The sequence below is a fragment of the Vicugna pacos genome, unplaced genomic scaffold (genome assembly GCF_048564905.1).
Source record: "Vicugna pacos unplaced genomic scaffold, VicPac4 scaffold_20, whole genome shotgun sequence".
Taxonomy (NCBI): Eukaryota; Metazoa; Chordata; class Mammalia; order Artiodactyla; family Camelidae; genus Vicugna; species Vicugna pacos.
The window spans coordinates 60,601,513-60,617,167 of record NW_027328741.1 but is presented as its reverse complement, the minus strand read 5'-3'; the positions used below and the strand labels follow the sequence as shown (position 1 = coordinate 60,617,167).

General features: G+C 41.5%; 2 long non-coding RNA genes across 6 annotated transcripts in view; one reads left to right on the top strand and one right to left on the bottom strand.

Annotated features, from left to right (window-relative positions):
* The window catches only part of LOC140693786 (uncharacterized), a 252,854-nt gene that overhangs the window by 139,630 nt on the left and 97,569 nt on the right, over positions 1-15,655 (bottom strand). The window lies entirely within an intron of this gene.
* The window catches only part of LOC140693779 (uncharacterized), a 72,719-nt gene that overhangs the window by 33,340 nt on the left and 23,724 nt on the right, over positions 1-15,655 (top strand). For 3 of the 5 annotated variants that reach the window (XR_012069479.1, XR_012069481.1, XR_012069480.1), the window contains one exon: positions 5,988-6,075. The exons of the other annotated variants lie outside the window; for them this stretch is intronic. This is a non-coding gene — a long non-coding RNA (uncharacterized lncRNA). The remainder of the gene's footprint in view (positions 1-5,987; positions 6,076-15,655) is intronic. 5 annotated transcript variants of the gene reach the window in all.

Sequence of the window (15,655 nt, the reverse complement as noted above, 5' to 3'; positions counted from 1 at the left end):
GTGGCCCAAATGACTGACATTGATTTTCTTAATTCATAGGAAATGGTATGTGACAATAGGGAAAAAGGTAGTAAGAAATTGTTTGGAAAAATACAAAAAAAACCTATTCTTCCCCAGCTGGGGAAACGTGCCCTCTGTCACTCACCCCACTCACTGCCTGGCACCTCCTCCCTGCCAACTCCGTGTTCAGAAGCCACTCTGAGCCTTTGAAGAACATTTTGCCTTGTGACACTGTTGACTAAGACCTGTGATCTCTCTGCCCCTGGTTAACTCTCGCTTCAAAGCCATTTAAATTTTATTCAGGCTCCTCCTCGCAGATGTAAGAGTAGCCTCTTTAAACTTCTTGATGCAGCTCCTTAATGAAGATCTTGTGAAGGAAACCTAGCCAAAACTTGGGGAGTATGCACATAGTGAGTGTAAGCTCAGCACTTTGTGAAGTTCAGAATCAGATGAGTGGGTGACTCAGGAAAGACTTTTTTAAGGTAGCAAGGGGAAAGTGAAAGGACGCGGGCTATGTGAGACAGAAACATCTCGATCCCAGCCAGCAAGGCACCAGCATTCAGGATGGTGTGTGGAGAGTGCAGAGTTCTCACAAAGAAAGAATTGGTGGGATCGGAGGGAGGACAGTTAGGTTTTTACTGGGGAAGGAAAACGTGGGCTGAACATTTCCTGGTTGAACAAGAGGAATGTGATATGATGTGCTTGTATTTTGGAGAGAAGGGTTTTGTGGGGTTAGGCCTAGGGAGAACGCTCTCTGGCTGGGGATTCAGCACAACAGAGAAACACAGAGAACTGGGTCAACCACAAGCCCCTGCTGGGGGAGGGGCTGCCCGCCAATTGGAGCCTTTGGTGCTGCTTCTGTCCCTTAGCTGGGGCCTAAGAGCTCCCTTCACAACCCTGTCCTGTTGATACAAGAAAAAACGTGGGGCATGAGAAGGGCTGTGTCCCAGCATTTGGTTGAGCCCCTGGGATGTGCCCCGCCGGATGTGGGTCCTTGGCTTCATGCAGGAAAGTATTCAAAAGCAAGCCAATTTTGAGTAAATGTAGATTTATTCAAAGATATATATTGAAAGGCAAGAGAAACACTACGATGTTTTGGGGTTGTATGCTCAGATTAAAAGTAGGTACTGGGATTTCAAAATTGTAGAATAGATAATCAAGATTATACTGTATAGCTCAGGGAAATTTACACAAAACTTTATGGTAACAGAGAAAAGAATGTGACAATGAGTGTTTATATGTGCACTTAAGACTGAAAAATTGTGCTGAACGCTGGAATTTGACACAGCATTGTAAAATGATTATAAATCAATTAAAAATCTTAAAAAAAAAGAATGTGAGGAAGTTTTCAAGGGATGTTTCCAGATATAAAACCGTTTTTGAGCATTTTTATATTTAATATGAAATGCATTTTTATTTGAAAGTTGATCATAGTTGAACTTAATTTTTTCAAATATGGCAGGATTTTTTATTTTTTTCAATTTTTTTCTCTCTCTTTTTTTTTCTAGAGTATGAAATCTGTTAGAACTAGGGTAAAGCGTAAACAAAGCCTTGCTGACTTTAAAGTGTTATCTGTTGACTGTAATTCTTACAAAACGTCTGTATTTTGAAATAAAAATCTTTAATGCTAACTGAAAAATAAAAGTAGGTACACACTCCACAGACATAGTGTGGGACTTCTCCAAAGAGGGAGAGAGAGTGGTGACCGCGAGGTGACACTGTGTTGCTTGTTATCATGGGCTTGGCAGTTTCATATGCTAATAAGTAGAAGGACCAGCCTTAGGGCAAGGGAATGGAATTACCACAAAGTTGGCCATTTCCCACCCTTTGACCTTTTGTGGCTAGCCTTGGGACTGCCATGGTGCCTGGGGCTTGTTATTCACCATGTTACTATTACAGTGGGTGTATAATGATGCTCAAGATCTGCTAGAAATTAAATCTCTTCATCCTGAGCCTCAAGGCCTATTTGGGATTGAGTGCTTCACCATTTTGATGTTAATTGCTGTGGCCTTCCTTGAATGGCTGTGCTCTGCCCCCTTCCATCCTGTCTCACTGTGATGACACAGAGAGAGCAAAGTCCGGGCCCTGCCTGTGCTCCTGCATTTAACATGGGGAGGGGTGGTGTGGGCTGAGGATGACTCTGAGTGGTGAGAAGGATGTTTCACATTTTCCCACGTGGGACATGGGGACCTGTCAGCAGCCACCACAGATTTATCTCACGGGCATTATTGCTTGTGTCACACATCTTTTTCTATTTTTCTTTTTTTTTATGTATTTAATCGAAATTTAATATCAGATTTTTTCGTAAAGAAATTTCTCTTTTCCTTTTCTTTGGGGCTCTTTTTGAGGGGTAGGCAATTAGGTGTATTTATCTGTTAGTGGAGGCCCTGGGGCTTGACCACAGAACCCCTTGCACGCTAAGCATTCGCTCTACCACTGAGCTCTACCACCCACCCCATCATCTTTTTCTTTTTACTTTAGCTGCCAAGAATCTTAGAGCTGAATATCTAGTCCATCTTTAACACTTACCCTGATTTCAAGGCATCTATTTTTATGACTTTACCTTCCCCTGGTTTTATTTAATTATTGAATCTCCATTTTCTCTTCACTCTCACTTTTGTCTTTTTGTTGTTATGGTTGTTAAGCAGTGTTTAAAAAATTGTTTAAATTCTCTTTTAGCAGGAAGCTGAAAGTAAATATATATGTAAGCAAATTTATCATACTTAAATGCTTTTTTACATTCTAAGCTGTTTAGTAGTTGCTTAAAAACCGAATGGAATATTAAATTGATAATATTTTAAAATTATTTTTTAATTTTTTATAAAGGTATAGCTGATTTACAATATGAAATAAGTTTCAGGGTGTTCAATAGATGCACAATTTTTAATATTATGCTCCTTCTATATTTTTTGTAAATTATTGGCTATATTACCTGTGTTGTAAGATACATCCCTGTAGCGTGTTTATGTTATATGTAGCAGTTTGTATAAGAAAGTTAGGTAACGCAGAATCTGGGGCGTGGCTGTGTCTGACCCAGGTTCACGGTCACCCTGCCTGTCAGGGCCCAGGCCCTCACTCCAGTCTGCAGGGCAGCGAGTCTAGGCAGCACTCATTAGCGCTGGTATCAACCTCTGAGTGGCAGTGACAGCAGTGACTGTCTGTGGACGTGCAAAGTGTTGTTCCAGGAGCTTTAAATGCATTTCTGCATTTAATAATTAAAGCCTTCCTGTGAGGAATCGTTTTATGTTTTTAATGAATAATATATTTTATTTTAATTTTGATAGAATTCAAACCTCCGGAAAATTTCTAGGAATAGTACAATAAACACTTAGATGCAGTTTACTTAAAAGGGCACTATTAGCCCTTTTGTGTCTGGCTTATTTTAGCATAAAGTTTCAAGGTTCATCCATGTTGTAACCTGAATCAGTACTTTATTCTTTTGGTTTGATAATATCCTTTTTCTTTTGGTTCATTTTGGTCTATTTAAACATATTTTAATTGAAGTCTAGTAAGTTTATAATGCTGCATCATTTTCTTGTGTACAACACAACACTTCAGTTGTATAGGAAAATTCCTGTATTCATTTTCATATTTTTTTAAACATGTTACTATAAGATATTAAATATATTTTCCTGTGCTATACAGTATAAATTTGCTGTTTATTCTATACATAGTCCGTATCTGCAAATCTTGAACTTCCAATTTACTCCTTCCTATACCATCTCCCCTCTGGTAACCATAGTTTGGTTTCTATGTCTCTGTGTCTGTTTCTGTTCTGTAGATAAGTTTATCTTTTTGTTTCTTTGGCTTTTTTTTTTTTTAGATTCCACTTGTGGGCGATCTCATACGGTACTTTTCTTTCTCTTTCTGGCTTACTTCACTTAAAATGTCATTCTCCAGGTCCATTCATGTTGCTACAAATGGCATTAATTTATTATTTTTTTATGGATGAATAGTAGTCTAATGCACAAATATACTACAACCTCTTTATCCAGTTATCTGTCAGTGGACATTTAGGTTATTTTGATGTCTTGCTATTGTAAATAGTGCTGCTCTGAACATTGGGGTGTAGGTGTCTTTTTGAATTAGGGTTCCTTCTGGATATATGCCCAGGAGTGGGATTGCTGGGTTATATGGGAGGTCAAGTTTTTGTCTTTTGAGGAATCTCTATACTGTTTTCCACAATGGCTCCACCAAACTGCATTCTCACCACACTGTAGGATCGTTCCCTATTCTCCACAGCCTTTCCAGCATTTATTGTTTGTGAACTTCTGAATGATGGCTATTCTGACTGGTGAGAGTTGATATTTGATTGCAATTTTGGTTTGCATTTCTCTGATAATGATATTGAGCATTTTTTCATGTGCATATTGGCCATTTGTATGTTTTCAATGGAGAAATGTTTGTTTAGGTCTTCTGCCCATTTTTGGATTTAATTGTTTGTTTTTCTTTCTTATCAAAAGTAAAAGCTGTTTATATATTCTGGAAATTAAGCTCTTGTCAGTTTCATTCAATGTAAATATATTCTTCCATTCCATAGGTGGTCTTTTTGTTTTGCTTACTGTTTCCTTTGCTATTCAAAAGCTTGTAAGTTTAATTAGATCCCACTTATGTAAATTTTCTTTTATTTCTATTCCTTGAGTAGAATTCTCTAGGAGAACATTGCTGAGATGTATGTCAGATGATTTGCCTATGTTTTCTTCTAAGAGTTTTATAGTGTCTTGTCTACATGTTTAAGTCTTTAAGCCATTTTGAATTTATTTTAGTGTATGCTGTGAGGGAGTAGTCTAACTTCATTGATTTACATGCTGCTGTCAAGTTTTCCCTACACCATTTGCTGAAGAGGCTATTTTTATTCTATTGTATGTTCTCACCTCCTTTGTCAAAGATTCAAAAACCAAAAGTTTGTAGGACGATTCTTGGTAATTTTGTTTATCCATTCATTGATGGATGGATATTGTTTGTAACTTTTGGCTACTCTGAAAGATACTACTATGAATATTGATGTACAAGTTTTTGTAAGAATAAGTTTTCATTCTTTTGGCTGTAGAGTTGGCCCTCCTTATGTGTAGTTTCCACTTCATGGATCCAGATGGCTGACTGTAAAGAGAATCGAACATCCTTGGGTTATGTTATCCAGGGTGGGGGGTTCCTTAAACCATCCCCCCGAGGATTCTAAGGGATGACTCAATATGTAGGAGTGGAATTGCTGAGCCAAATAACTCTAATCTTTTGAGAAAACACCAGACTTCTGCAAAGAAGCTGCACCATTGTTCCTTTCCAATGGCCGCATATAAGGTATCTCTTCCTCCTGAATGACACTTGTTATTGTCCATGTTTGATTATAACCATCCTATTGGGTGTAAAATTAGATCGCATTTTGCTATTGATTTAGCTAGTGATGCTGAGCATCTTTTCATATGCTTATTGGACATTTGTGTATCTATTTAAATCCTTGGTAAATTTAAAAATTGGGTCGATTTTCTTTGTATTGTTCAGTTGTAAGCATTTGTTATATATCCTGGATACTAGTCTCTTATTACATATATGCTTTGTAAAATGTTTTTCCTATTCTGCAGATTGTCTTTTCACTTTAGTTTTCTTAAACATTAAAACAATTTCTTTATAGGGGAGGTAATTAGATGTATTGATTTATTTTATTTTTCTTGCTAAGCACGCACTCTATCGCTTGAGATACCTTCTTCCCCTGTAATTTCACTTTTTTGATGATGTCATTTGAAAGAAAAAAGTTTTAATTTTGATGAAGTCCAGTTTATCTGCCTTTATCTTCTGTCACTTCTGCTCTTGGTATTGTATCTAGGAAACCAAAACCTATCCTAGGACCACAAAGATTTATAATGTCCCTTCTTTTAGAAAGTTTATAGGTTTAGTTTTTATATTTCTGTCTGTGATACAATTTGAATTAATTTTTATTTGTTATATACAATATGGGGGTCCAGATTCCAGATTCATTCTTTTGCCTGCAGATACCCAGCTGTCCCAGCAGCATTTGTTGAATAGACTCTTCTTTCAATGGAGTGTTGTTGGCACTCTCGTGGAAACCTTACTGTAAATGTAAGTATTTCCCCTCTGGGTTTTTATTGTGTCTCACTGATTTATTTATCCAAACTTATGCCATCACTATACTGACTTGAGTACTATAGCTTTTTAGTAAACTTTAAAATGAGTCCTCCAAATTTGTTCTACTTTTTCAAGATTGTTTTGGCTGACCCCGGTCCCTTGCACTTCCATATGAATTTTGGTATCAGTTTTTCAATTTTTGCAAAGAAGTCAGCTGGAATTTTGATAGGGATTCCACTGAATATGTAGATCACTTTGGGGAGTCTTAACATTTTTAACAATATTGTCTACCATTCCATGAACATGGGATGTCTTCCGTATATGTAAATCTTTTAAATTTTTTTGGTGATACTTCAAAATATTCAATGTACAAATCTTGTAAATTTTTGTTAAATGTATCTCTCATTTCATTTTTAATGCTGTTGTAAATGGAAAGGCTGAGCTTCTTAAGGGTGGGAGTATATATCAATTTGTTTATTTCTAGGATTCCTACACTGCAAATATCCTAGGTTTAAATTTGCTACATAAATCTATCCACATCGCTTCCCACCCCCGTGTTATAAGAATCCAAGACCCAAGTTAGGCTACCTGAACACCTATGTGGAAGTGAGAAATGAGACCATTGGGTGGGGTTTTGTGCAGATGATACTTAGAGCTTATTCAGGATGGCTTTATCTTAATTTCTTTTAAACAACCCTTTTGGTGTATTTAGTCAGATACATTAAGAACATGCCCTTTGATATGCAGAGGAGCTAAGACTATCATTTTCAAATAATTTCTAGTGAGAGTGTTGTATTGAAACCAAATTTGCATCAATCTTTGAAGATTTATGTTTCAGGAGCTTTGACTTAACAACACATGCCTTTATTCAATAACGACAACTAAATGCTCAAGCAACATGAAAGAGTTTGAGCAAACTGCCCCCGCCCAGTAGTGCTGGTTGGCTGCAGCTGTAAATGGAGTCAGCGCTTACCTCTCCCAGTACACTTGTGCTGATCTGCTCAAAGGGGTTCATCCAACAGTTTGTCTGTAGTCTATTGGACAAAGCCATAAAGCATTGATTTAAGGTTGCTGGAGTGCAATATATTCTTATTAATATTAAGTAAGCACATATTGAGTGCTTACTGTATGATGGAATTGTCCCTCAGCCTCACATGAATATTATTTCTCTTAAAACCTCACATATTTCCTTGTTATTCTCACTTTACAGATAAGGAGACTGAGAATTACGTCTTCTCTCTTTTGGGGGGAGCTCATTATCAATGACTTGAAGTTGTAAGGAAAAAGATATTGTTTCATCCTGAAAAAATATTTTTTTGAGAGTCAGCATTGAAGAGGGTGACCACTGAAGAAGGTGATCATTGTTCGAGTGAGATGAGCCCCAGGTTGTACGGAGTCAGCATCTCTGTCCTGGACACGGCCAGTGCAGAGCTTCGTAGTGGGTGAGGCGGCGCGGCCGCGCAGGGAAAGCGGATGCCGTGCCGTTGGGCTGTGCTCAGGCCAGGTTTGGCTTTCCCTTAAGGACAGTGGACCATCATTGACAGATTTTAAGTAGGGGAGTGGGGTGCTCTTGTAGATCACTTTTGTATTGTAGAATGCTTGGAAACATTTAGAAGGCTCGGCAGGAGGTGATGTGATGAGTCAGAGTAGGGTGGCTGTGAGGTGTAGCAGTGTTCAATTTTTAAGTGGTTTTCAGTCCCAGGTTTGTGGCTGAGTAGCCGTGTCACTTTGGATGACACACTCAAGGAAGTGAAACAATTTAATCAATTAAAGAAGTGACGTACCAACTTCCCAGGACTGCTGTGGAGATCCAGTGATATAACGTGGCAGTGTGGTTCCCAGCAGAGTCAGTGCTGAGTGAGTGCCAGTGAGTACCTGGAAAAACAGGTATGTGTGGTGGGGCTCGGTGACTGTGGAAATCTGGGCCCTGAAGGATGGGTCTAGTCACATCTGTGAGAGATGGGCCCGTGCTGGGAGAGGCAGGGAGACCTTGCCCCCCGACCAGGAGCCCTGGGCAGGCCTGCTATGGGAGGAGATCTGTGAAGTCAGGTCTTTGTGGAGTTGGAGGTGCCCTTGAGACATCTAAGTGCAATGTCACGAGCTCAAAGAGGAGGTCTGGGCCCGGGCTGTGCACTTTCCTATAATCTCAATCCCTGAGGATGCAGAGGTATTGATCACTGAACGTGAACTCATACTTTACAGGACAAGTGAATAGTAGTATCATCTCTGTCATCAAAGCTCAAGTCTCTTTATTCATCACTCATTTTGCTACTTGGGTACTTACAGGGCGGTTCTTCACTGCCCTCCCCTGGGCTCAGGCTCCACAGTAAAGAGCTGGTGAGCCTCCCTCTTTTCCAAAAGAAGACACATTTAGCTAGTAGCCTTCTATACCTCACCAGATGTAGAATTTTAGTTTGTTGTTTTAATTCTATTTTCTGTTGGCCATCTCCTGACAGGAGAGAAGTTTTACCTCATGGTCATGTTTCAACAAGCTGTTACAGAGAATTGCTGATCTGATCCATAGTGTATGTATTCTATTAACTTTGTAGAGTATTTCTCATTTGTCTGTCTTTGCCCTTTAATTTTGTATGCCACTTCAAGGCTCTATCCTATATGTGGCCTTATTTTTTTTAATTAAAAAATGTCTGATAGTTAAGAAAACAAAAGCAAACAAAAAATGCACATGATATCTAAATTTAGAAAATATCTAGTGTGTTTCCTGCCTCGGCAATGGAGGGATATAGAAACTTGTTAAAACCTTCATTACACAAGTTCCTTAAAATATTGATTAAGAAATAAAACCTTCCTTCCTCATCTTTCAAGCTGCATAGCTCATTGTCAAGAAAGTGAGGGGAAATACTCAGAATCCAAGACAAACCAGAAAGGGATTCCGGGAAGTAAGCAAGCCTTAGAAGCGCTGGGGGGCCGTTTGGCTCCTGAGCTGGGTTTCAGTTGCCCTGACAGGAGGGCATGAGGTGAGCCCCAGGCCTCTCACACTGCGAGTTGGATGACTAATCATATGTATGGCCAAGCAGATCCCGAGCAGCATGGTTTACTAAAGGGTGAACTAGGAAAAAAAATATTCCTCAAGGCAAGAAATTAAGAAAAGTCAATTTTGTTGGAAGAGGGGAAAAATAACAAATCGAAAGTAAGGATATAATTTAAAGCTGTTCTGGCATGAGAGTAACCACAAACTCCTGGCAGAAAAACACAGCTACTTCTGGAATGAGAAGATGTGTTTTGAATGGATCAGTGAACAGCCATTCCGAAAAAGGCCTCCAGAGTCTTGTGGCTCAAGATACTGGACAGCAAACACCTCCCTTCCATGGTCTCATTTAAGTAACCAGAAAGGTTTTAAAGGAAATAAGCCATAATCATAGTTCTATTTATTGACATTACTATATGCTAGGAATTCAGAGGTGACTATGAAGTTGTCTCATCTTTTATGGACCTTACTTTCTCTTTGGGGAGACAAACTGACATAGTTGGGTAGCTTGGTGGAGGGAGGTGTTAGTCTGTTGCAATTAGCTAGGAAAGGAGGTTAAGAAATCAGTGAAGAGTGGCTGAACTTTTTACTTGAGGACAGTCTTGTTCAGTTGGCTTTTAATTGCAGGCTCAATGAGCTTTCACTGGAGGGAATAGATCATATGGAGGATGCACTTAGCTCAGGCCTCTTTAGAATGGACAAGTGAACCTGGAGAAAAACAGTCAAATCTGTGCAGACATTGAAATTCACTTGAACATGCTCCATCCCTGAGCGAAAAATAGGACAAATATGTAGCATTTCTTGAGGAGAGGGTAGTGGTTTTTAAGGTTCTGTAAGAATGAATCCCAGGGAACAGAGGTGGCCAGTTGTCAAACTGTGAATTTGCTCTTTGGACGGTGTACCCACCAAGGGTATTGGATCTTTATAGACTTCCATTTCTCTTTAATACATGTCAGGTGATGAGGTCGTGTGCACAAGCATTTGGCACCTCGTCTAGGTGACTTTGGTTACCTGCCTAGAAGCGCAGGCACAGCTGCAGATGCGTCATATATCTTGCCACCCTTCCCGTTCCCTGGCTCCGTGATCAATGCAGAGTGGTTCCCTGTTGACCTGTCCGTCTCCTCTGTGACATCATAACCCATGAAAAGACCAGAGCGTATTAACTTGGCTTTGTTAAATTCAAAAGTACAGATCTAAAATGGAGTCAGATTTGTTCTTTCTTATTTAAGTAGTGCCATGGAGAAGGCACTTTGGGCAGCTTCTTATAGGGTCCAGGAGGCTTTCCCTCTCAGCCTCTGGGCGCCTCTATTGCAAACCCTTCATAGCTGTCTGGCTTACTGGAAAATCACTCCGACTGTTTTGCCCTGAATATGTGTTCTGTTTATAACTCATCCCTACACCTTGGAAAACAACTCAATAAAAACTCAGTGGGTTTTCCACCAACCATGGGCAGGAGTGAGGGATAGTATGTTATAATATTATTAAAAAAATAATAATAATAGAATACTTAAAACAGCGCTGGGCACATAGGAGAGAGTCAATAAATACTTCCTGGCTTAAATCAAAAGTGATGGCTCATCGATTCCATGGCTGCTGTATTTGCTGTTCTAGTTATTCCTTTGATCCATTACATTTTTTAACTGAAAAACAAATACATGCATATGGTTAAAAAAATTCAAACACAGCACTAAAATACACAAGTGAGAGAAGTTTTCCCTAATTCTCTGTTCTTTCAGCCCTCCCTGGAGATGCCACTGTTTACTATACTTTGTGTGATTTTCCAGATATGCTATGCACATTCCCCCCTATGTATGTAAATTCCCTTAAAGTTTTAGTTATATTTAACTTAAAGTGCTATAAACCCTGAAGTGGCTTCTTCCCCGGTAATAGAAAAGAACAAACCTGTCTCCATATTAGACCTGTTCCTTTGACTTTAATCCTGTGCTCTGCCTCCTAGGCTTCATCTTGCTTGTATAAAAATGTGCCTATAGCCTGAAATATACAGGAGAGCCTATTCTGAAGTCTCTGCCCTTTAAGGATATTTAACACATTTTCATTCATAAAAGATTAAGAGGTTCAGAATAGAAAATAACGTTTGTTTTCTTGGAGGTTTACAGATTTGCCCAGCCAGGCAGGTAGCTGCAAGAACAAAGGATTCTAACAACAAATAATTCCTACACCAAGAAGTTTGCAACAACCAAGCACGTAGGAAAGGAGTATGAATTCTGACTTGGGTTGATGGTTTTCCAACATTAGTTTGCCATCTAGGTCTACAGAAACTTGCTATTCCATGCTCCAACACCTGGTCTCCCAAATTATTGGCCTGTCCTGCACTGAGGAGAATGAATTTGGACTCGGTAACACTCTTATCTACCTAGCAAGCTGGGCACTGGAACTGAGGGAAGCTCTCCCACACCCAGGGACCTACTGTGACCCCTTGATGTTTCCCCTATGGTGGGGTGTGGTTTACTAAGGAGGGATGGGGACTATGCACCAACAATCAGGCTGTCTGCTCCCTCTGGGGCTCTGATCTTGTACCACCCCGCTCCCCGCCAGCCCAACACCTGGGACAGTGGAGCTAAGGCAGAGATATTGCCTGCCTGTTTCCTAGCGTGTAAAAGGGGAAAATGTACTCTTCCCAAGGTAGATCTGAGCGACAACACCCGCGGGTGCTTGGTTCCCAGAGCAACAGGAAACCCAGTTCCGCGTGGGGGCAACGGGTGTGATCCCCATAGGGGTTCTGCAGAGGCCTCGGGTGAAGGGCTGGACCAGGGAGATAAATTTGGGCTGCGGGCCTTGAAGGGTTAGAGAAGGGTACAGAGGCAGGACTGCTGCCTGTTTCAGGGTGCGACCAGAGGTAAAGATTTATCTCTCCATCTCTGCTACTCCCCTCCCCCCTCCAGATTACTCCCTTTTCTCTGCACCTCCTGTCCATCTGTCTACCTCCACTTTTCCCCTCCTCCTCCCATCTTCTCCCTCCCTCACTTCCCCAGCTTCTCTCACAGAACCCAGAGGATCGCTGACCCTCCTGCGCATGCGTAGTCAGTGCCAGCTGGACCGCGAATTGGAAGCCCCAACTGCGAGCCGAGGATCGGCCCCAAAGGCATCTCAGCTCTGTTGCCCGGTAGGCCTTTGGCTCCTGCCATGGGCCGGGGCCTCCGGCTGTAGAAGTACAAGGTGGGGGGCTCACCGGAAAGGTTCAGGCGGCTGCGGGAGGGCAGTCGGCGTGTCACAGCCCGTGAGGGCGCGAGTCAGCGTGTGTTCAGCTAAATTGCTCGGGCCAGGCCCCTCTGCCCCTCTGCCCCGGCCACAGCTACCCAGGGACAGGTGTGCACATGCCGCCTCTCGCCCCAGCCGGGCTCCCCTCAGTCCGCGACTGGCGTCCCCTTCCCCTCTCCCGCCCGCCAGTCCTCTCCTCCCGGGCTTCCTCTCCTCGGCCGCCGGCCCGTCCCCAACCATGGGCGGGCTGCGTCCCGGACGGGCGGGGTCTGCGGACCCGGACGGGGGCGGGCGGCAGGGGCTGGCCTCCGAGCGGGGCTGCAGCCCGCGTGCCCAACCCCCCTCTTTCCCTGCCCCGCAAACCGGGGCTGCCCTCGTCTCCCTTTCCTGCTCCCTGAGGACCAGCTCAGTGGTGTGGGCACTGCTTCTCAGGCTGAGAGCCTCAGGCTGTAACGCCCAGCTTCTCTTGGTGAAGTTGGCAAAAGGGAGCTTCAGTGCTGAGTGAGCTTCCGTCTCCTCCCTTAGTGTTTCTGCCCCAGGTAATTTTCTTGAACACTTTCAGGTGTTATGATGGCTGTGCTTGTTAATGTCACGTGTTTTTATAGTGAGAGAGAGAGTTCTGTGTTGAAAGCAGGGTTTGGTTCAGTTAAAAATAAGCTGAATGCATGAGTCTGTGACATCCTCCAGGCTTCCCTCTCCCAGGGTGAAACGTGTGACCGTGGATTTTAGAAAGATAGTTACAGTCCCAAATAAGTCCAGCACAGCTAGTGTGTGTTAACAGAAACAGCACCACCAGAAGCTTTGGAGACCTAGGGACATTGCAATCCTAAAGAGCTCCTGGCACTGTTTGGTTTGTTTTGGTTTTTTGTTTTTCTTAAATTGTGTGGCAGACTAGTTGTATAGAGGGGAAAATAATTGTCAAGAAATTTTTTTTTCATATAACAGCTTTTTTGTGATATTGTTCACACACCATGAAGTCCATCCATTTAAATGGTACAATTCAGCAGCTTTTAGCATATTCACAGTGATGAAACCATTATTATTCCAGAACGTTTTCATCACCTCAGAAATAACAGTGGAAATCAATGACCTATCCACTCCTCCCCAGTGGTGGTTCTAAAGAAGTTTCTTGGCTGTTCCTGACCATAAATTATCTTGTTACATTCCATGAAAAATCTGGTAGGTATTCTAATCAGAATTGCATTGAATCTATCAAAACAGGAAGAATTAATGTCTTTATGGCTTAAAATTCTTCTAAGCATGAATAATTCTGGGACCCTATATTTTCATCTGTCCAGAGCCTGGCCCTTGGGAAGTCCTCACTACTTGTTGGGCTTGTGAATGATGAGATTCTATACATCGTTAGTTGCAACTGTTGCCTTTCACAGGAGAGAAAAGTAACCTCAGTGAAGCAAGTGACTCTCTGTTGGTCAGAAAGAGTGACAGCCAGTGCTGGAGTGATCCAGTTGACTTGGTGCTTGCAACCAGAATTCTCCACCACCTACAGCTAAGGGGATTAGAGTTTTCTTTTATTTTTTCTTAATGGCGTTGCTTTTATTTTTACTTATTTTTTAAAATTATTTTTTATTGAAGTGTAGTCAATTTACAATGTTAGTTTCAGGTGTACAACAGAGATTCAGTTATAAACATATTCATATGTATATACATATGTTTTAGATTATTTTTAGTACAACTCATTACAAGAAATTGAATATAGTTCCCTGTGCTATATAGTAGGTCCTTCTCATTTATTTTATATTTATTAATTTGTATCTGTTAATCACCCCTTTCCTGCCTGCTAAACACAGTTTGCTTTCTATGTCCATGAGTCCATTTCTAGCAGCACCGTTTTTCCTAGTAATATATGCTAGTTGGCTGTTTTCAGTTTCAGTAATTCCATCTTATCTGTGGGCGCTTTTCTTCTGGTGGGCCTTTATGTGGTTTGCATATGTGGTAATAGAGATCTGTATTTGGGAGAACTCCAGGCCTAGTGTCGTCCCTGGTATGGAGCACCCACTGAGCTGATGCTTGAACTGTGAAAAAAGCATAGTAAATGTTGGAATTTCCACTATGTTTGAGACTTCCAGGTTTCTATAATCTGTTTAGCCCACCTTAATATTGGCTGCACCCATACTGGGTAATTTGGTGGAACTTCATGGTATGGTGGTGTAGAGACAGGGAGTTGTATGCTTCTTCTCTTTCCTTTTTCTAACACTCATTCTCCTTGGTCCCCCGGATCCTCACCCAGAATTGCCCAGGGATGGTTTGGTGCTGCGCTGAGGCAATATCTGTTAATAAGGCACTTTCCTCATATCTTCTGAGCCTCCATTTCCTTCTCTGCACAATGAGGGCTTAGACTAGATAAGTGCTTTTCAGTTTCTTTTTAAGCCATGTTTCCTTTGAGAAACAGAAAATGCAAATCTCTCCTCCCATTGTAACCCTTTAGATTTTGATAAGTCCTCCAAGAGTGACATAGATGTTTGTGTAAAATGGATGTGATTGTGATTCCAGGTGGCACAGAAAAGACTCTTCAGTGATTTATTGCAAGGAGAGGGCAGGAAAGGGTCAGTATGTCACACTTTCTAGTGTGAGAACTGGAGCAGGGTCTTGGGTTTAAATACGGTGTCTGACGTGGCCTCTCTCTAAACTTGTACAATGTGATAAACCTCTCTCCCTCAGTTTCTTGATGTGTCAAGTTGGGGTGATAATATTTTAATGCTTTTGTGAAACATTATACACATAAGCCATTTGTGTCTTGGTAGAAACAAGACCTGCTAGGGAGTCAAGGATTTCTTTAAAAAAAAAAAAAAACTTGTCCATAGCACTCTGTGTGTATTTTGAAGTTTCTGGACAGTGAGAGTTGGGTTTAAAGTCCATTGTGGGACAGGTTGCCCATGGTTCTCTGTGCCCCAGATTGCCCCCTCCTCCCCAGTCCTCTTCCTCTCAGACCAGGATGAAGTTCCCTAGTAGATTTACACAGAGGTTTTGTGGAAATGGCTCTTCATTTTATTGTTTCACCAAGGAGGGCTGCCATCATGATCTCTGCGATCAGGTTTTGGTGACCTGAAGGCTATGCAATTGGGGGTTTCTATTTAATGAAAAGAAAAAATTATGAATACAAATTTAGACCTAGGGTAGTTACAGAGTCACTTGGAAGTGGGGACCATTAGCTTTGTTTGCTTCAGGTGCAGTGGCCTCTGGCCACGAGGACCCATCCTCGTGCTCTGAAGTTGGAGGGACTAGTGGGTTCAGTGGGAAATTTAACTGAGTGTATCTCGTATGCTGGGCATTGTCCTATTTTTGCTGTGTGTTCCGTATTTTAGACAGTGAGCTCATTAACCTCAAAAGCATCTTTAAGAAACTAGAGTT